Source organism: Leucopleurus acutus (genome assembly GCF_964270905.1).
Source record: "Leucopleurus acutus genome assembly, chromosome: 2".
Taxonomy (NCBI): Eukaryota; Metazoa; Chordata; class Mammalia; order Artiodactyla; family Delphinidae; genus Leucopleurus; species Leucopleurus acutus.
In genome coordinates, this window is record NC_139143.1 from 176258083 (window position 1) to 176280448 (window position 22366).

The window sequence follows — 22366 nt, forward strand, 5'->3', positions numbered from 1 at the left end:
TTTAGGAAGAAATTATATCAAATATCCACAATCTCTTCCAGAAAATAGAAACAGAGGGAATACTTCCTAACTCATTCTATGAGCCTAGCATTACACTAACAGCAAAACCAGACAAAGACATTATAAGAAAAACAAAGACCAAAATCTTCAACAAAATATTAGGAAATCAAATTCAACAATAATAAAAATAATTTAACACCATGACCAAGTGGGATTTATCCCAGGTATTCAAGGCTGGTTCAACCTTTGAAAATCAGTAAATGTAATCCATTATAACAACAGGCTAAAAAAGAAAAATCGCATGTTCATATCAATAGATGCAGAAAAAGCATTTGAAAAAATCCACAAAATTCATGATAAAAACTCTCAGCTAACTAGGAATAGAGGGGAACCTCCTCAACCTGATAAAGAACAGCTACAAAAACCAACAGCTAACATTAGAGTCGAAGCTTTCTGCCTAAGATCAGGAACAAGGCAGGGATGTCTCATTTCACCACTGCTTTTCAATGTCATTCTGGAATTCCCAGCTAAAAGGTATACAGACTGGGAAGGAAGGTGCGAAACAGTCTTTGTTCACAGATGATATGACTGTGATGAGGTATGTAGAAAATCCGAAAGAACTGACAAAAAATTTAATAATAATAATAACAAGCAATAGCAGCAAGGCTGCAGGATACAAGGTAAATATAAAAAACTTAATCACTCTCCTGTCTATCAGCAATGAACATGTCAAATTTGAAATGAAAACATTACCATTTAATTGGCACCCCCAAAAAAGAAATTAAAAATGTGAAAATACTTGAGGATAAGTCTAACAAAATACATACAAGATGTATATGAGAAAAACTACAAAACTCTAATGAAAGATATCAAAGAAAAAATAAGTAAATGGAGGGATATTCCATGTTCATGGATAGGAAGACTCTGTAGTGTCAAAATTTCAGTTCTTCCCAAATTGATCTATAAGTTCAACACAATCCTAATCAAAATCCCAGCAAGTTATTTTGTGGATACTGACAAACTGATTCTAAAGTTTATATGGAGAGGCAAAAGATCCAGAATAGCCAACTCAATATCAGGGTAGAGGAACGAAGTAGGAAGACTGACACTACTCAATATTCAACTTCAATACTTACCTACAAAGCTACAGTAACCAAAACCGTGTGGTACTGGTGAAAGAATAGATAAATAGACCCACAAAAGTACAGTCAACTGATCTTTGATAATGGAGCAAAGACAGTATTTTCAACAAATGGTGCTGGAACAACTGAACATCCACATGTAGAAAAATGAATCTAGACGCAGACCTCATAGCCTTCACAAATTTAGCTCAAATTGGATCACAGACTTAAATGTAAAAACACAACACTATAAAACCTCTAGAAAATACAAAGAAGAAAACCTAGGTGACCTTGGATATAGCAATGACTTTTTAGATACACCTCCAAAGGCATGATCCCTGAAAGAAATAATGGATAAGCTGGACTTCATTAAACTTAAAGAACTTCTGCTCTATGAATGATAATGTCAAGAGACTGAGAAGACAAGTCATAGACTGGGAGAAAATATTTGCAAGAGACATATCTGTTAAATGACTATTATCTAAAACATACAAGGAATTCTTGAAACTCAACAATAAGAAAACAACCTGATTAAAAAATGGACCAAAGACCTTAACAGACATCCCACCAAGGAAGAGATGCAGATAGCAAGTAAGCATACAAAAAGATGTTCAACGTCATATGTCATATGGGAATTACAAATAAAACCTATTAGAAATGACAAAACCCAAATCACTAACAACACCAAATGCAGGTGAGGATGTATAGCAACAGGAACTGCTATTCATTGCTGGTGAGAATGCAGAATGGTACAGCACTTTGTAAGACAGATTAGGAGTTTATTATAAGACTAAGCATATCCTTATCATATGATCCTGCAATTGTGCTCCTTGATATTTACCTAAAAAAACTGAAAACTTACGTCCACACAAAAACCTGCACGCAGATGTTTACAGCAGCTCTATTCGTAATTGCCAAAATGTCTTTCACCAGATAAATGGATAAACAAACTGTGGTACATCCAGACAATAGAATATTATTTAGTGCAAAAAGAAATGAGCTATCAAGCAATGGGAAGACATGGAGGACACTTAAGTGCATATTAGTAAGTGAAAGAATCCAATATAAAAAGTCTCTATATTATATGAATACAACCATATGACATTCTGGAAAAGGCAAAACGATGGAGATAGTCAAAAGATCAGTGGTTGCCAGTGGTTGGGAGTAAGGAGGGATGAATAGGTTTAACACGGAGGATCTTTAGGGCAGTGAAATTATTGTGTATAAAACTACAATGGTGAATTCATGTATCATATACATGTCAAGTTCCAGAGAATGTATGAAACCAAAAGTGTACCTTAATGAAAACTATGGACTTTGGGTGACAATTACGTATCCATGTAGGTTCACTGATTGTAACAAATGTATCACTGTGTTGTGGGACAGTGGGTGAGGTTGTGTGGGGACAGGATTATAATGGGAACTCTGCACTTTACTCTCAATTTTGCAGTGAACCTAAAACTGCTCTAAAGAATAAAGTTCATCTATTAAGAAATTTTTCCTTTTAGGAATGTAAATTTTCAGTACTAATCACCCCAAACCCTATCTATACTAGGGTATAGATTGTAGAACATTCATGAATTCATATAATTTTTTTAAAGCTTACTCAAAGAGTAGCTTTGAGAACATCTAACCTTACTGTTTCACTACAGCTTGTTTTAATATCTGTGTTATAAAAATGCATACTTTTTAAAGATAAACTGTGGCCTAGGAGCTAACTGACTTGTTGCTGAAATAGTAGTAGCAACAGGAGCAGGATTGGAATATCTCCCAGTTCTTGTGGAAAACAGAAAAAAGAGTTCTGTAAGATTTAAAACAGACAAAAGTACGAGCTATCTTTAGAAAAAAAGGAGGTAAGTCTGAAAATTTGTAAATTAACTTATTTTAATATCTGAGAAAAAAATCAGAACAAGAATTCAATTTGCAAATAACACAAAACAACTAAACAGACACTGATGTGGTTTTTCTAAAGAACAAATGATATCAGGAGAATATGATTTTCTTCCTAAGACAAGACATAGGCTCTATGGATTACAGTAAATCAAAAGACTTACCTGGACATAAATCTTTTCAAACAATCCTATTAATAAGGAACACATTATTGGGATTATATTTTTAGGACAAACTAAAACTTACTTAAAATGTTGCTTTGGGGTCATTTCTGGTCAGTCTTTCATCAGATTAAAAAATACGAAGAGCCACCAATGATGCAGAGGGAGGTACTTTGAGCATTAACTACAGGATTGTGGCCAGAGCTATTTCACATTTTTGTTGACAACTAAATTAGATAAGAAAATAATAGAATAACTGTAACAGAATAAGCAACTGAGCAAGGTTAAAAAAAAACTGAACAAAATTATGTGGTTTACCAATATATAGATACTAAAACCATGGTTATAAACTTGAGCAATAAAAGGAGAATGGGGATAGTTAAGGCAGAATAAATTCAAAGGTTACTTAATGAATGTAAGCTGGTAAAGTTGAAAGTTGAAATTTTACTGAGATTAATAGGAATACTAATTAAAGGAAAGACTTTTGGCAAAATGGCACACTGAGCTGATGTAAATGGACCTTTTCCTCCCACTTCACACACAGAAACACTGGATAAAATGTAACAAAAATGCTTTAAAAATATATATTCAAGCTAGGGCTTCCCTGGTGGCACAGTGGTTAAGAAGAATCCGCCTGCCAATGCGAGGGACATGGGTTAGAGCCCTGGTCTGAGAAGATCCCACATGCTGCGGAGCAACTAAGCCCGTGCGCCACAACTACTAAGCCTGTGCTCTAGAGCCCGCGAGCCACAACTACTGAAGCCCACACGCCTAGAGCCCGTGCTCTGCAATGAGAGAAGCCACCGCAATGAGAAGCCTGAGCACCACAACGAAGAGTCACTCGCCACAACTAGAGAAAGCCCGCAGGCAGCAACAAAGACCTAACGCAGCCAAAAATAAATAAAATAAATTTTAAAAATATCTATCTATATATATATATATATATATATAGTCAAGCAAGAAAAAAAAAAAAGGAAATTCCCAGGTACCTGAAATGGAAGTGACATCAAAATCAAAGCTGAAACAGTAAAGTGGGAGTTGAGACCATGATGGCCCAAAGGGGTTTCAAACTCTAATACAGGCCCTAGGCTTGGAGGAGAAAGCATTAATGCTCACATGGAGACTGGAAATATAGCTTCAGGCAGGTAGAAGGTGGGGGAGTTGGAACTGAGACCCTTGCACAAAGCACAGAGCCTCAAACAACTATCCCTCCTTTATATGCAGTCTGAAAAATCTGCTCACTGGCTCAGGGAAACAGAATAAAAGTTGCTAATTATCTGGGCCTTGAGTAGAAGAAATGGCACCCACAAGAAATCTAAAATGTAGGCCTATGACATACAGAGGTGAAGGATCCAAATTTATATATTATATCGTATAAGAATCTTGGGCTGAGAAATTAACATAAAAATTGGTCTTTGACATGCAGGAGAAAAAAACCAGAATACTTTCAAAACCCAAGGCACAGAGACTCTCACAGGAAAAAAGAAAAACATAGAGAGAAATGAGCTCACTATTACAAACCATATGAGGAAGACCTGAATGTGAAAGGTAAATTTATAAACGTTAACAGTAGAAAATGTCAGAGGGTATCTTTGAAGCAGGTGTTGGGAAACTTCTTAAACATTGCCCCAAAAGCTTAAAAAAAGAAAAGATGAATATGATTATACTGATATTAAAGGTTTCTGTCAAAGAACTCTATAGTCTATAGATATGATTAATAGACAATGGACAAATGGTAGAACCAGGAGATATTTATACAGTTTAAAGACAAGGAGTTAATATCTAGAATACATAAGAAATTCCTGGAAACCTTAGGGGAAAAAAATCCAATGGGGAGAAAAATGGGCAAATGACGTAACATGGCAATTCAGAAAAGGAGTTCACTTAACTGGCTAACAAGTAAGAGTAGTTGTTACAATAGCAGTAAAAGCAGCTAACATTTATTATATATTCAGGAAGTGCTTATTATATTCAGGAATATGCTTTACATATATTAATTTATTTCATTCTCTTAACAACCTGATGATGCAGATGCTGTTATTATTCCCTTTTACTGATGGGGAGACTAAGGCCCAGAGAGGTTAAGTAATTTCTCTAAGGTCTTACAGTAACATGTGGTAGAACATAAATTTGAATCTAGAGTAAAACTGGTGGTATATAAATTCATATAGCTATTCTGGAAAAACACTCTGGTAATATTTAGTGAAATTTTCTGTGCATATATGCCTTGTGGCCCAAGAATCATATTTCTGAGTACATTTCCCAGAAAAGTTCTCACATAGGTTCATAAGGACACATGGCCAGAAAGATCACTGGGCCATTGTTTTCTGTAGCAGGGAAATGAGAGGTCATTTAGATGTCAGTCACAAAAAGAATTTAAGTAAATATGCAAAATGTATCCTATGGAATATAGTGCATTAGAAAGAAGCAACAATTGACTATTCAGACAGAAACAGATCTTAAATACCCAATTGAATGAAACAATAACAACCAGAATGAGATCTAGAGCATAATTCCATTTATGTAAGTTAAAAACACAAAAACAAAACAATGAATAACAGTAAGGTAAAGTTACATTGTAGCAAAAGACATTTTATCAAATACATTAGAGTAAGTGCTATAAAGGGGAGGGAAATAGGAGTAGCGGTAGGAGGTGAAGGAGGAAAAAAAATCAAACGAGAAGGGCCTTGCCAAGATAGATGCTAGAGTGTCTCAGATGAGGAGGATTCCTGTGCCACCCCCAAAAGGCAAACAGTAAAAACAAAAAGTCACATGAGGAAATGAATCACCACAACGGAAAGACATTAGATGCAAGAAAGAGTACAAATAGCACCTCCAAGAATTGAAAACCCTAAAAATTATAGAATACTATGAAAAAATGCTACAAATTAATTGTTTCATTTTAATAAACAGGCAAAATGAAGGGAAGCCATAATGGAAGAAAAAGATAATATGAAAAAAGAATAGGCAGATGTGAAAAAGAACCAAAAGAACTTCTAGGAATAAAAGTTAAGTCACTGAAATTCATCTATCAATGAATTAAACAGATTAGATACAGCTAAAGAGAAAATGAGTAATTAGGAAAAGAAGTCTGAGAAAATTACTCAGAAGGTAGCAGAGAGGTAAAAAACAAAACAAAACAAAAAAAACCCAAAAACAGAAATATGAAAGAGAGGTTAAAGGATATGGAAAACAGAATATGAAGGTTTCACATGCATCTGAATAGGTGTTCCGGATAGAGATAATGAAGAACATGTGGCAGAAGCAATTTGAAGATATAATATCTGAGAATGTTCTAGGACTAAAGTCAGACATGAGTCTTCAGAATAAAAACTTTGAAGTATCAACAACACTGAGAAAAAGAAATTGTAAGCAAACCAAAAGAAAAGATTATTACTTAATCAAAGAAGACGGTTTGACTGGTACAGACTTCTCATTAATAACGATATAAGAAAATGGAGTAACAGTTTTCAAATATTAAGGAAAATAATAATCAACCATGTATCTATATACAAGTTGAAACAAAATCACCTTCAAACAAAGATAAGAGGCTCAGAGACTGTCACTGAAAGAATTACTATAAGAAGCAAACTGAACCAGAAAGAAAGGATAGAATGTAAGAAAAAATAGCAAGTAGCAAGCAAAGAAACTGCTAAACGTATCCACTAGAAAAGTTAAAATCAGAAAAACTGATAATACCAAATGTTGATGAGGATGCAGAATGACTAGAACTTGCATACATTACTGCGGAAAGTGCAAAATGGTACAACTACTTTGAAGAACTGTGTGGAGGTTTCTTATAATAAAAGATTAACCATTGATACAAGCAACAACATGGATAAACCCTAAAACAGTATGTTAGGTCAAAGAAGCCGGGCACAAAAGAGTACATATATATGACTAAATCTACAGGAAAGAGACATACAGAAAAAACTAATCTACAGTGATAGCGATCAAATACTGTAGTGGTTGTGGAGGTTGTGGGGTGGTGTGGGGGAAGGGAATTAAACAGGAGGAGACACAAGGAAACCTTCTCGGGGAATGGAAATGTTCTGTACCTTATTTTGGATGGTGGTTGAAGAGTAGATATTTGTCAAAACTCTTCAAATAGAATTCATTGAACTGTATGTTAATTATATCTTAATAGAAAAGAAATTAAGAAATGTGTTTTAAAATGCACTGGCTATTTTAAAATGGATATGGGAAGGGGAGGTTAAAAACAAAGTAGAATAATGACAACCATAGTAGCTACCACTTATTTAATGCTTAGTATGTGCCAGGGACTGTTCTAAATGCTTTGCATCTATTAACTCATTTAATCTTTTCAACAACCCTGTGAAGTAGGTACTCTTATCATCCCCATTTTACATATAAGAAAATGTGGCACAGAGAGGTTATACAACTTACCTAAGGTCACACAACTAGTGTGTGGCAGACCTGGGCTCCAAACTCAGGCAGTCTGGCTCTGAGGTCTATATTCTTAAAAATCCACTGCCTCTCTGAAATTAAAAATCAACAAGAACATGGAAGATGAGAGAAGGAGCACTAGAGTTAGGATGTTCTAAGAGTCAAGGGGATGACAAAAATAATGATTAACTTTAGCTTTTAGCCTAAGTAAAGTATGTATGTTAACAGGTAAGGATACAAGGGAACAGAAACTGAACAAATATTTGCAAACAAGAAGTATAAAAGGGAATTAAGAAAATGTGATTAATACAATAGCAAGTGGAAAAGGGGAAAAAGAAAGGCAAAGAAGGTAAAGGCAAAGGTAAATAGAAAAAAACTTAAGACGGTAGAAATAAATAAGTCCAAATGTATTAGTAATCACAATAAAGAAGCAGATTAAACGTTCCTGTTAAATGGCAGAGATTCTCTGATTGGATTCTTAAAAAAACAGCCATATGCTACTTATAAGAGAATTAATGTGTAGGTGTGTTTACACTTAAAACAGTGCCCAGCACGTAGTAAATACTATATGTGTTAGCTGTATTATTATTACCAAGAAAGACTGAATTTTCCTCATTAAATAGTTTTGAAACTAGCCATCTGACATGACAGCTAAAGTACCTACCTGTAAATAAACAGTTAAACTATATAATCTTTGTAGACCACTTTCAGGTACAGAATACTGTTATTAAATAAATCTAATATATAATCATGAGGGATACATTAGTGACTTGGGGGCTACTGAAATGTACTATAGAGGCTAAACTACACTTTGTTGATCGCACAACTAAAATGTAAAAGCCTCTAACATATATTTTACTATTTCCCCCTAACTCCCTTTGCAAAGAAGTTAAATGGAGGGGAGAGAATATAGCACTAAATATAATGGCACGAAAGCATGCTTTTCAGAGCTAAGAAACTATAGTGGAACACAGCATGTTGGAATCTTTAAGTCCTGTAGATTCCTGTATAGAGGCAACCTAAATTATGTTATTAAGCACTTAACTGAAATCACTAGGCTTGGGAAAATTGTCAAAGGTCCCAAGGGAAGAACATTTAAGCAACAAAAGAGCACCAGAAGGATGCATGTTCCTCAAAGCAACAATATTAAAGCCTCAAGAAAAGACTATACTGATATAGAATAAAGATACTTAGAAAAAACTTAATTGGCTGAACCTAGTGCTGCATAATGACCCAAAACACAAATGGGAATTCAACACAAAGTGGAAACTAGGCCAGCTTTCTAAAAGAAGCACAAAGATTTTATTTATTTATTTAAATTTTTATTTTGTTTACTTCTAAAAAGAATCTGAAAGTTTGAGGATTCTTTAAGCTACAAACAAACAACAGTTACACACAGGGGGGAAAAAAAACCCAAAAAACCAGGAAAAGCACAAGTGAGAACTTAAGTCAGAGCTGGTAAGAAACATGGAATCCCTTTGATGAACAAGAAGGAAAGTAACACTAAAGACTTACAGTCTCTTATATACATCAGTTAATTAAATAAAGTAGATGTTCTGAAATCCACAACTGCTGGCAATGTCCTCAGCAAGACACTCAAATAAAAGACTTTGCTGCCACTGATGAAGGGTAAGAGACTCTTTTCTGGGCCTCAGGAACTGGACCTGCCATTCCCCAATTTACTGTACTTATTTCCCCATAAGTCTTCAGCCAGCAATACACATATGTCAACTAACAACTATTTATGGGTCAATTGCCTACCAATTACTCAGCCCACTGCTAGGTGCTGTGTGGGAGCCAAGTGAAATATAAAACAAGGTCCTTGTTCACAGAGAGCCTGTAATAAAGTTGATTCAACTTATTTCAACTGGAATGACTGAAAACAGAAGTCTTAAAAGGACTCAAGAGACAAGAAGAGGGAAAGGAAGACGAGAGAAAGGAAAAAAACAGATTGATCCCAGTGAGTGGAAAGGAAAAGGGTAGGACTGGAGTTGGTAAATGCAAGTTACGTACAATTTCAACAGGTAAGGGTGAAGAGGGAGAGTGCTCTGGAATCATGTATGTGCACAGGCAGTTAGCACTGGACCCATTGGAAAGGCACTGGAAAGCCCTCCAGTAAGTTGTTGCCATCATTATTATGGACACTGGGCTGGCTAGGGTGGGTCTCCAAAAATACCCATTTAAGAGGAAATGTGGAACACTAGGCTGCCTAGGTTAGGGAGGCCAGAAAATGAGCAGAGGAACTTAACCTGCTTTGAGGGAGGAGTTTCTGAAATACAGCACAATTAAAGCAGAGCTATTCCAGTGACAGATGGCATGGTCTAATACGGAAAAGTGACTAGCAATGGGAAGGAAGAACAAGCAACCTATATATATTGTCTAATAATAAATAAAGCTCCGTAGGAGCAGAAGTTGGACACACATCTGCCTAGATTTCTATAGCCCAATACCCAAGAAAGAAAAGCCATCCTAATACTTGATCAAGGGCCCTCCATTCCAGTTCTCCTAACAATTCTGCACTCTCCTTTGGGCACATCTATCTCATAGTCTGAGACATCTCTCATATGGCCTGGCTCAATGCAACCTTATCTGCTTAAAGTTTGTTTTGTTTTTACTGTTGCTATTGATAATCCCTATCTCCAGAATATAATCTTTAGTTCTGTCTTGATTTCTGGATTCTGCTGGAACCAGAGAGCTGGAAGGGACCTTGGAGAGCCCTATTCATTGCTTTCAGCAAACAGACGTTCATTACTTTATTACTTTATTCTATCACGTACTCTTGTCCAATGACCAAATGACCTTAGTCCAATCCCTCCCCTTTTTAACAGAGGAAACTGAGGTCCTGAGAGGCTGAGTTGCTCTTTGATCCGAGTCAGCTTTAACCCCATGGCTATTTAGTATCTCACAACCAACCAGAATCAGGTGAAATAACAGGCACTCTCAACATAATTAGAGCAAAGATCACACACTCAGAGACAAGAAATGGGGCATCTGCTACACACAAAAAGATGATTTAAAATGTAACGTATCTAAGGAATGAGCTAAGTTAAAAGAGAACCACTAGCAATTATTTCTGAGAATGCAAGGAGGATTGGTGAGGTTAGAAAAGGGTGACCGTAGCTTTTAGCAGGCCCACATTGCTCAAGTTCAAAAGCAGCTGTCATTTGGTTTCTTCTCTTACACTGCCAGCCTGAAAGGCAGCAATATATAGTGTAAGGGATGGAGATTTTTGTATTTGATAGTCCTGGGTTCATGGTAGTACCTTTTTATATGTATTGTCATTGTTGTTTCTAATATTATTATCATCACTATCATCATCATTCCATCCCAAATACTAGTCTACTACTGTTCCAATCTTTGAGATTTGTAGTAATACCTGAACGGCCTGTGTGCTTTCCTAAGGTACATTCTGGTCATTGGGAAATCCAGGTAGCCAGAACAGCTCTGAAGAATATCAGTACTGAAGATTCTAAAAGCAGCTGAATTGGCCTAAGAGTCACCTTTGGGGATTCGGGAGGCTGTCTACCGAGCTCTATGGTACATATCAAGTAGGGATAATACCTTGCTATATTCTGGGATTTACACCTCATCCTTCCATTTACCTTTGCTTTACAGATGAAGACTAAGGCTCAGGGATGTTAAATGGCTTGTTAAGGGCCACAGAACTAACAAGGGGCATAAGTGAGCCCATGTCTCAATTCTCAAGCCATAGTTCTTTTCTCCATAATATGAAGGCCTCACTGGAATCCAAGACTTAGCTACCACTTCTGCAGATTATTCTCCCTTCCAAGGGCTCAGTAGCCATTAAAGAGTATAGCTGTCAACTCTTGGTTACTTAACGTACACTTACGGTCTCACCCTGAGGGGAACTGTTTAGTGAGCCAACCATATCCACTGACCCATTGGCTCAGGAGACTGTACTTTTCTCAATTACCAATTCATGTCTCGTGAACAGTTAGCCGTAATGGTATCCTGCTCTCTCTTTTCATATTCTATCAAGGATATTATTTATCAAATAATCACAAATAAGAGCTACTAATAAGCACATTTTACATGTTACCCCCTTTAATACTAATAACCCAGCAAGACAGTTAAACCCAATTTATAATTAAGTCCCAATAGTGGAGAGGTTAAGGAACAGGCCCAAGATCACATACAAAATCCAGTCTGAGCCTTTTAAGGCTCATGCCCTTCTACCCACTAGAACAGTTTCTCGTACTTTAGTGTGCGTGAAAATCACCTGGGGATCTTGTCAAAGAAAAGATTCTGATCCAGAAGGTCTGCAGTGGGATCTGAATTCTGCATTTCTAATAAGCTCTGGGTTGACTCAGATGTTGATAGTCCAAGGAATCCTCTCTGAATAGCAAAGCACTATACAACATTGCCTGTTCTCAAATCACATTTTTTCACATCTAATTATTATCAAATATGTTTTAAGCAACCCTTCACCTCTAAAAAGTTCCAAGTCATCCTCAAAACCTTCCCTTTTGCACCTGCCCTTGCTCCAGTCAGAACAGCTTTAAGAATAAAACCTACAAAATACGGAGGATTCTAATAACCAGGCCTTAGGTGAATAGCTCTGTGGCCTGGCACCAACCAAAACTCCTTTAGAATGCATTCCAGCAACCCGGACTTCCAGGGCTAGACAAGCTTCCCTGGCTGCTACTAAAGTAAATGGAGGTCAAACTGTTCCTGATCTAGAGTAAACTGGTCACCTGAACCTGGTTAAGCCCTGGCAGGTTCTAGGATGGTACAGCCAATCAATAAATGTATGCTGAACTGGACACAGTGAAGAGATCTGGGCTCATGGCACCATACATGACCTACTGTGACATTTCCATTCTAACTACTATGCCCATCTGTCTTCTCCCACAGAGAACAGGACAACTCTGCTTGTCTTCCATAGCCTTCCATACCCAGATTCCCTAAAAGCCATATCGAACAGCATTTCAAGGCCTATATTCTCTTTTGTGGTATAAAGTCTAAAGATTAAGGCTTAATAGTATGTGCTGCCTTGACAGCTGGTAAAATCAAGAAGGCCTCAAAGGTCCTAACCACAAATTCCAGCACCCACCCTGCTCCCGTGGACAAGGTCCCCGAGCCACACAATCCTCCTTATCAGAGGGGCCAGGCACTGTTCCTGTTTATTCCTGGGTAGTGGGTTTCAGTTCCCTGCCAGCCCCCAAAATTATTCAAACAAGCCAATCACATCCTCTGGCATAAACCAGAAAGCACCCACCTTCTTGATACTGCAAGCCTGCCTCCCACAGCCCCTGGTTGTTAACTTGCTCCTGAGTACACCCTCTGTGTCCTCCTCTGGGGCTGTGAGTATAAATTGCTTTCAGTCTCATCTGCCAGTGTCCAGTGTTGTGTGCTTAGCCATCCCCACAACCCTAGGGTAGGAATCCCTCCCTCATCAACGAGGTGAAGAGGAGGTGATTAAAACATCGTTTTTTGCCCAATCCACTGATCTCTGCTCTTTTTCCTATCCTTGAATCTCCTGAATGCCTTTGGCAAGGTCATTAACTACTCTATGATGGTAATGATGTCCAGCATTTGTTCTAAGCTCTGTCCATACATTTTCCCACTTAATTCCCCAAACATCCCTATGAGGTAGACACCATTATTATCCCTAATACACAGATGAGGAAACTAATGTCCAACAAGATTATGCAACTTGCCCAAGACCATACAGGTATTAAGTTAGAGCAAAGCTCAAATGCAGATCTACCTGGCTCCCTGTTCTTAATTACTACCTTAGTCTTGAGAGGATTTCGGGGCTCAGTGCTATCATTCCTCAACTCCTCTCACAGACAGAGATGTGCGGCTAGATGCCCTGACAGGATCACCTGCATTTGAGATGCCATGTCTTTTGCTGGTCTCTGCTAAAAGATGTATGGAAATGTGTCTATTGGAACAGGCCAGCTGGCTTGCCAGGAAGAGACTGGCAAGAGACTTCCCTCAACGGCTTGAACTTAATTTACCAAAGGTCTAGTTTGGTTATCAACCTCATAGATACAAACACCCTATCCTGTAAAAGTCTCAAAATTAATCAGACTTGGGGAGTTTGGATAGTACTGTCTAAACTAATTGTTTAAGAGAAGAAATATAAATCAGAAAGTCAATTTATTAGTTCATTTATTAGTGAAATGTGCCTACTCTCTGCAGTCATCTGTGAAAAAATTCCAGCAGCAAGGTCAAGTATGATCAGAAAGCCTTTTAGGAATCACAGAAGAGACTACATCTCTCAACATTCAGTGGTGGCCTGGTGCATCTGTCTTTGACACTGCACAGTGCTGATGGGAGTGTACACTGGTAAAAATCATTCAGGGAAGTAATCTAGTAAGTAATCTGCTCATGTAGAGCTATAAAAAATGTCCTTGGAGAGGGACATGAGAATTTGGGGGGATTGAGGAGGATATACTTTACGTGCCCTGTTTGAATGTTTTACCAGGATGTGTTTTACAGAATGTATCTGTAATATATATCAGTTGTATAATTACAAATTAAAAAAAGAATGAGAATCCTATGATATTAGAAGAAAAAAATTGTTAATGTTTATTCCTTTAGACCCACTTCTAAGTATATCTATAAAGAGATAATAATTAGAGATATAATAAAATATTTATGCACACTGTATTCAGAGCAATAGATTTAATGGTAAAAAACTGGAAACTTAGATGTATAATATGAGATTTTTAAAGTAAACATGGTATACGGACATATTATAGAATATCATGTAGCCATTAAAAATCAGGCTCTCTATATGGTACCTACAGCACAAATAACCAAAGGAAAAAAAAAATAAGTTGGACTTCATCAAATTTAAAAACTTCTGTGTATCAAGGGACACTATCATGAAAGTAAAAAGACAATCCACAAAATGGGTACAAATATTCACAAATCATATATCTGATAAGGGTCTGGTATCCAGAATATGTAAACACAGTGGATCAGAATATAAGGTATTCAGAACTCTTACAACTCAACAATAAAAGGACAAATATGCCCATTTTAAAATGGGCAAAGGATCTGCACAGATGTCTCTCCAAAGAAGATATAAAAAATGGCAAATAAGCACATGAAAAATGCTCAACATCAGTAGTCACTGGGGAAATGCAGATCAAAACCACAATGAGATATCACTCCACACCTACTAGGATGCTATAATAAAACAAACAAACAAACAAAAAATACAAGCATTGCTGAGGATGTGGAGAAACTGGAAATCCTATACGTCGCTGGTGGAAATGTAAAACGGTAGCCCCACTGTGAAAAATAGTTTGTCAGTTCCTCAAAAAGTTATATACAGACCCAGCAATTCCCCTCCTAGGTATATACCCAAGAGACATGAAAACATATGTCTACACAAAAACTTGTACACTAATGTTCACTGCAGCATTATACATAACAGCCAAAAAGTGGAAACAACTCAAGCAGCCATCAACTGATAAATGGACAAGTAAAATTGTGTTTATCCATACAATGGAATATTATTCAGTCATAAAAAGGAATGGAATAATGATAGTGCTACAAACACGGGTATACCTTGAAAACATGCTAAGTTGAAGCCAGACACAAAAGGCCACATAGGGTATGATCCCCTTTATATAAAATGTCTAGAATAGGCAAATCCATAGAGACAGAAAGCTTAGTGATTGCTAGAGGTTGGGAGGAGGACTGGCGAGTGAATGCTAATGAGTATGGGGTATTCTTTTGGAGTGATGAAAATGATCTAGAATTAGAAAGTGGTGATAGTTACACAGACTTTGAATTGTACACTTTAAAACAGTAAATTGTATAGTATGTGAATTATATCTAAATAAAAAATTTTTAATTAGGCTCTTGAAGATTTTTAATAATGTGGTGAAATGCTCTCAACATACTAAACACAGGATGCAACTGTATATATAAATTCCAACTTGGTTTAAAAATATATGTACATGCATATATACATTTGCATTGAAAAAGACAGAAAATATATTAAAATGCTAATAGTGGTTATCCCTAGGTAGTATCACTATGGGGGACTTATTTTCTTCTTCATATATTTCAAATTTTTTCTACAGTAAACATGCATTATTTTTATAACCTGCAAATTAAAAAACCCAGGTAGGTTGTCTGGCTTCAAAGCTAGTGTCATTTCCAACATACTATACACTCATAAGACATTTATTTAGCTCCTACCAAGCAAAGTTAAATAAGATATAATCTCTGCCCACAAGGAATTTACATAACTCCAGGGTGGGGTCTGAACCCAAGTCCATGGACTGGGAAGGGGAAGAGGCATCTATAATGCTCTTTAAATTACTGGACACACAGTGTTATTCAACTGCACACTTTCTGGGAGACAGGTCATGAGCAGCAGTGTAGCTCAGTGGTTAAAGGCCGGAGCTAGAGCCAGACTACCTGAGTGTGAAGTTTGAATGCCCAATCACAAAGTGTGACCTTGGAAAAAATCGCCTAAACTCCATGGGGCATAGTTTCCTCATCTACAAAATAGGGGTAATAATAGTACCTCTCTCACTGGGTTGTTGGAAGATTAAATGAATTAACACAGCTAAAGCACCAGCATTATATGCTGGGGACACAGCAAGTGCTCAATAAACTGATTATCTGCTAGCTGCCAGCATCAGCATCAGCGTCATCGTCATCATGATCATCACTACCACCACCTCACCACCATATTCTCAAGGAGGTAGAGACAGGAGATTAAGGACCACTAGAAAGGTTGTTTTTCACGTCTCAAAACTGGCAGCTAGCATCTGAATCTTGATAAGCCTATAATAACTATTACATTCAACTAATTTCTTTTTCCAGATTCTCTCAATCTCTAACGAAACTCTTCTTTTGAGGTGTTCAAAACAATGAGGCAAAACATCAAACTGTTTGGCATAACAAACTGCTTGTGTCCTCTTATCTTTTGTCTAATTCATAGAAACAAGCAATTTTTCAAGGCTATTATAATGGAAGGAGGCTTTGAGAGACTTATCTGCCTTTCCCCTGCCTTTCCGGGCCATGCTGCTCTGATCCAGCAGTTCATCAACGATGACTCTTCACAGGCCAAACTGCAAAATCTCCTGAGCAACATATTCATCTAATGAGTGGCTGGGGATTGTGACTGCATTACACCTAATGCCGACTCTTCCATCCTGCAGTCAAGACTCTCAACAAGCAATCATCACTTCAGTGCTTTCACATTCAACCTCTTAGGTGTTACAAAAGACCCTTGGCTTCATCACTGACACTTTTGTCCTGACCTGAAAATGTGGATGAGTTCTGCGTTTTCACCAATCTGATTATGATAATACACTTTTCTTCACGGGGGAATAAATCTCAACCACACAGTAGCAAATTCCAAAATCAAAGATACCCATCTAATGTAAAAGTAAAGAGCTCAAGCAACTGAAGAATACCAAAACAGGCCTTGTGACTTCGGAGGCTGTGTGTTTAACAGTAAAGGTTTAGGGCACAGGCTGTAGAGACAGCTCGCCCGCGGGTGAATCACAGCTCTGCCTCTCTTACCAGCTATACAACTTGAGGCAAGTTGCTTAACTCTCTGGGCCTCAGTTTCCTAATATGTAAAATGGGGATAATATTAGTTTTATCTCATGGGGTAGCTGTAAGCATTAATAAGCCTCTGTTAGTAAGTCAATGCACATGAAGGGCATTTCCTATAACATTGTAAATATTCATTAAATGTCAAAAGGAAGCATAAAAATACACCTGCCAAAATACTTGTTTTTACAGTTTTGGGCTGGTGATCAGTTCACAGATATACTGTTTTTCGTTTTTTTTAAATATTTATTTATTTATGGCTGTGTCGGGTCTTCGTTGCTGCACATAGCCTTTCTCTAGTTGCAGCGAGTGGGGACTACTTTTTGTTGCGGTGCGCAGGCTTCTCATTGCAGCGGCTTCTCATTGTGGAGCACGGGCTCTAGGTGCGTGGCCTTCAGTAGTTGTGGCACACGGGCTCGCGGGCTCTAGAGCACAGGCTCAGTAGTTGTGGCACACAGGCTTAGCTGCTCTGCAGCATGTGGGATCTTCCTGGATCAGGGATCGAACCCGTGTTCCCTGCATTGGCAGGCGGATTCTTAACCACTGACCACCAGGGAAGTCCGATATACTTGTTTTTAATCACTCTGCCTCATCACTTATATAAGTTACATATATATCTTCTATATACTGTATGTCAAATATTATATAATTTTTTAAAAAGAATTTATAGACAATCACATTGCAAGTTTCACAGCTGAGTCAAGCTAGGAAAGGGAGAGGGTTAGGCCTCTCATAACAGCATGCTGGATTATATAATCTGAGAGATTTCACACAAAGCCTTTAACTCACTGAAATTAATAGGAGATACAAAGAACTTTCGAAATCACCTGTTCCAATTCCCTTATTTGTAGATGAAGAAACTGAGGCCCTGAGAAGTGTTTTAAGATCTTCCAGTTCACTAATAACAGAAATCAGACTCTTCTGTTAACTATGACTCAGATATATATTTTTTAAGTGGAAAGCAATGAGGAAGACATTATGGCAAGGGGGAAAAGAAAGACATAGTTTGGAAGAGTTACGGTAGCAACCTAACAATGGGAGCTAACATTTTATGAAGATTTATTATATCCCCAACACTGTGACAAGCATTTTGCATGGGTGCTCTTATATAATTTTTGCAAAACCTGGGAGGTAGTTACTATTATTAACTCCACTTTAACTGAGAAAGTGGAGACCTAGAGAGATTAAATGACTTGCCCCAAATCATAAAGCCAGTGAGCAGTAGAGTCAGTAAATGAACCCATGCTGTCTGACTCTGGAGCCGGACCTTTACCACTGGATATTGCCCAAGCTTAAGAATTTAAAAAGCAGTGAAGCGCTTGATCCTTTCTCCTACTTTTTTGGTAACTTCTCTGTTCAGAGGCAGTGCAAAGATACACAGTAAATGAAGTAGTTTTAAAGGAAGAACATGACCTTGATTTAGAGCCTACTTATTCCCCGCTATATGAGGCACCATACACACATTACTCTGGCCCCCTGACTTGTCCAAGGCCATACAGCTGGTAATAGTGCCACTGGGGGATGTGGAGCCCATGCTGTCCCAGCAAACCTCCAAGACCCATTTCCCAGCCTAGTCAGTGGACAGTGTATGCTTGTCTGTCCAGCAGATCTTTACTGAGCTCAGCCAAATGGCCTTAACTGGCTTGGAACTACACAGAGAAGAAATCAGCATACTCCCTGCTCTCAAGGAGTTTATGGCACAGCTGGGAAGAAGAGACCACTTGCAGCTTAAAATCCTTCTTTTCTTCTACATTGTAGTTAAGCAGCAGAAGCACTGAAGAGTCTATGGAGCCCCAACTTCCTGTGAGACTGTCCTATTACCCTACTCAGATCACCCAGCCTTCAGGACACTTCTGTGTATATTTCATACATGAACTCCATTCTCCTCTCCCCTTAGTACTGTAAGCTTTTTCTCTTGCCTTTGAAGAAGTGGGAATTATTTTCATCTCTATCTTTCTCCCATCCATCAGCAGGGATTATGACAAGAGGGTTAACTTAAGGAACTAACATCCAAAAAAAAAAAGCAAAAGAGGATAACTTCTCTATTGTCTTTAACGTTTGGAAAGAGCCTATGGGGCTCCATAGTATTTGCTCAAAAATATTCAAAGAAATACATGGAAAACTTCATTTTCTGCTGCCCAGGAAAAAAAAAATCCGGAACTCTAGGGGCCAATTATTCTGCTGTCTTGGACTTTGACCTTAGAAAGTCTCCCTCTGGTTTAAATCTGACTGGAACTGAGGGCAGTTGACAGCAGAGTACCAGCTATAAGAGCAGCTTGTGTCTAGGTGGTCAAATTTAATGACTGCCAGGGCTTCTGAGCGTCATTCAGAAGTTATAGTACCGTACCAAACCTACGGGCTAAATGAATAAGAGCAGCAAGTTCCACTGTTGTTTAAATTTATAAGTTCTTACTACGTTCCCAACATCATGTTAGGAGCTGGGTACTCAAAACAGTGACAGGCCTTTAAAAATGAACTAAGATCAGATTGCACTAACAAAACTCTAAGATAAAGAGAAGGCAGAGCAAAAGCAGAGGACATAAGAGAAGCAATAAAGAGGGAGAGAGAGGAGGGCTTACTGTTTGCAAACAGTAGAAGTGAGGGAAATATTTGTGACGTGAATTAGAAGGGAAGACTAATATACTACTACTACCAGTTACAGTTTAGAAGAGTAGCTCTTGACCATCTCCCTTGCTTCTGCTTTTCCCTGGCCAGCTGGAGTTTAAAATTTTAAAAACAATCTTAATAAGGAGCTGAAAAGAGTTGGGTTCTACACCTGACTTTAGCTCTGTAACCTTGAGTTACTTAATCTTTCAAAACCTGTTTTCTCAAGTGCAAAATGAGTGAACATGTATATGGGAGCTCATAATGCTATTCTCACTTTTATGTTTGAAATTTCCATAACAATTTTTTAAATGGGGATAATAGTATCTATTGCTTAGTTGCTGTGAGGATTAAAAGAAATTGTGTAAAACACTTAGTACAGTGCGTGGCACTTTTTAGGTGTTCATTAAATGCTAACTATTATTATCAACATGGTATTTTTTTAAGTTCTGGGATGGGGATAAGGAGGAGAGCAAAATGCTATGAACCAGTGAATTAAGGCTACAGACTTCAAACTGAGGAACAACTGTGCAAGGAAAACCTTCCCAAATATACTCTTATAGGTTTCTCACTCTTTTATTCACTTTTTCCCCTTACTGCTTTATTCATTCCATTCAACAAATATGTACTGACTGCCTACAGTAAGCAGGACACAGAGCTAGGTATTGAGAATGGGAAAGAGAGGAAGACAGACAACAGAAGGGGTTTTGAGGGGACAATATAATGGGATGGGCTTTTGGAGGAGGGTATCTATGAACCACCAGAAACGATATGCAAAAATTTTTGAGTACGTGGGTGTATATAACTTCTCTGAGAAGTTCTGGAGGGATTCTTAAAGGAATTATTTATTTTTTTAAAAAGTTAAGAATGAAAGTCTAATAAACTGAGCAAGAAGCAAACAAACTTTATATAAGAAAAAACACAAAATACTCTTGAAAAATCACAAAAGTAGCCTTGAGCAAATGGAAAGACAGACCATCATCTTGGATAGAAATATTCAACATCATGAAGATGTCAGTTCTCCCTAAGCTAATTTATAAATTTAGCATAATCTCAATAAAAATACCATCAAGTTGTTTCATCCGGAAATTAGACAAATTTATTACAAAGCTCATATGGCAGAATAAACAAGCAAAACAGTGAGGAAAACTCTGAAAAGGAGCAATATGAAAAAACTAGCCCCTCCAGACAGTAAAACAAATTACAAAGCCTCTAAAATTAAGATAGTTTTGCAATGGCATATGAATTGACAATCAATGGAACAAAACAAAATCCAGTAGGAAACCCAAATGCACATAAGAGTAGTATCTGCTAAAGACAGCATCTCAAATCAGTGGAGCAAAGATAAGAGCTTTTAATAAGTAGTGCTGGGACACCTGGCTGGCCATTCATTGGAAAAAAGATAAAATTGGATCCTTCCTCAAACCAAATGCCAAGATAAATTCCAAATGGATCTGAGTCTTAGATACTAAAAAAAAAGGAAAAAAAAGAAAAAAAAAGTGAAACCATATATGTACTAGAAGAAAACATTAATGAATTCCTCATAAATTGAGAGTGGCGCAAACTTCCTAACTCTGACTCAAAATCTAAAGCAATACACTGAAAGACTGATCATTATGACTATGTAAAGATGTAAAACTTTTGTATAGCAATAACACTACATATGTAAAGTCAGACATGTGACAAACTGGAAAAACTATTTTTGTAACTTATACCACAGACATTGGGCAGATATTCTGTAACTCATAAAAGGAGAAAACAAAATTAAACTATACTGAAATATTATTTCTTACCTAACAGACTGACAAAACTCTAAAACTCTAGCATCAAGACTCAAGAGAAACAGAAAAGAAGGGTCAGGCATGAAATAAAAACTTCTATGAATATACCTTGCTGTATAGTTTTGATTTTGGAACCATGTAAATGGTTTTCATAGTTAAAAAAACAAAATTAGATTTTTATAATCAATTCTTAAGTTTTAAAACAAATAGGTCTGTTTATCAAGTTGGTGGCATACCACATAGAGAAAATAATTACATGAAGTGACTTTTAGGACAATGTTTGACTATACAACTCAAATAGCATATATTCTAAGGACAAAAGGAACCACAAAGAAAACTAAAACAACATTCAGTAATCTAATGGTCAGGACAGACAGCAGCATTGCTACTTGCCGGGTTAATAACATGGCCAGGGAAATCCAGAGAGAAGGAACAGCCCGAAAGCCCCAGAGCATGGCCCATAGTCCAGGAAGGGTGAAGTTCCATGTTGCCCATTGAGTGTTAATGACTGATGCTCAAGTAGAAGGGTAAGAGGGAGTGGAGAAAGTGCTAAGAGTTGAGGCTTGAGGTGGGCACAGCCAGGGCTTGAGGGCAGCCCAAGCCATGCCAAGGAACCACACAGAGGGCAGGCAAGCCATCTTGGAGTTTTAGCCTGGAGAGTAACGTGTTCCGATCTGTGCTTTACAAAGATCACTGGCAACAGTGTACAAAATAGATTGGATTGGAACAAAGGTGGAAAGCTGGCTGGCCAGCTACAGACTGCTGCCGCAGTAATCCAAGACAAGAGATTACAGTGGCTTTAGCCCAAAGAGAAAGGGGACATCAACAGGCTTGCAGTCTAAAA

General features: G+C 37.6%; 1 protein-coding gene across 5 annotated transcripts in view; it reads right to left on the reverse strand.

Annotated features, from left to right (window-relative positions):
* The window catches only part of ZBTB40 (zinc finger and BTB domain containing 40), a 77981-nt gene that overhangs the window by 48748 nt on the left and 6867 nt on the right, over positions 1 to 22366 (reverse strand). For 2 of the 5 annotated variants that reach the window (XM_082833324.1, XM_082833325.1), the window contains exons 2-3: positions 7580 to 7671; positions 3258 to 3399 (exon numbers count right to left, since the gene is read on the reverse strand). The exons of 1 other annotated variant lie outside the window; for it this stretch is intronic. The gene's annotated coding sequence lies outside the window, so the exon portion shown is untranslated. Of the gene's footprint in view, positions 1 to 3257; positions 3400 to 7579; positions 7756 to 22366 lie in introns of those variants that run through there. 2 more of the 5 variants (XM_082833328.1, XM_082833326.1) reach the window with 2 other exon arrangements.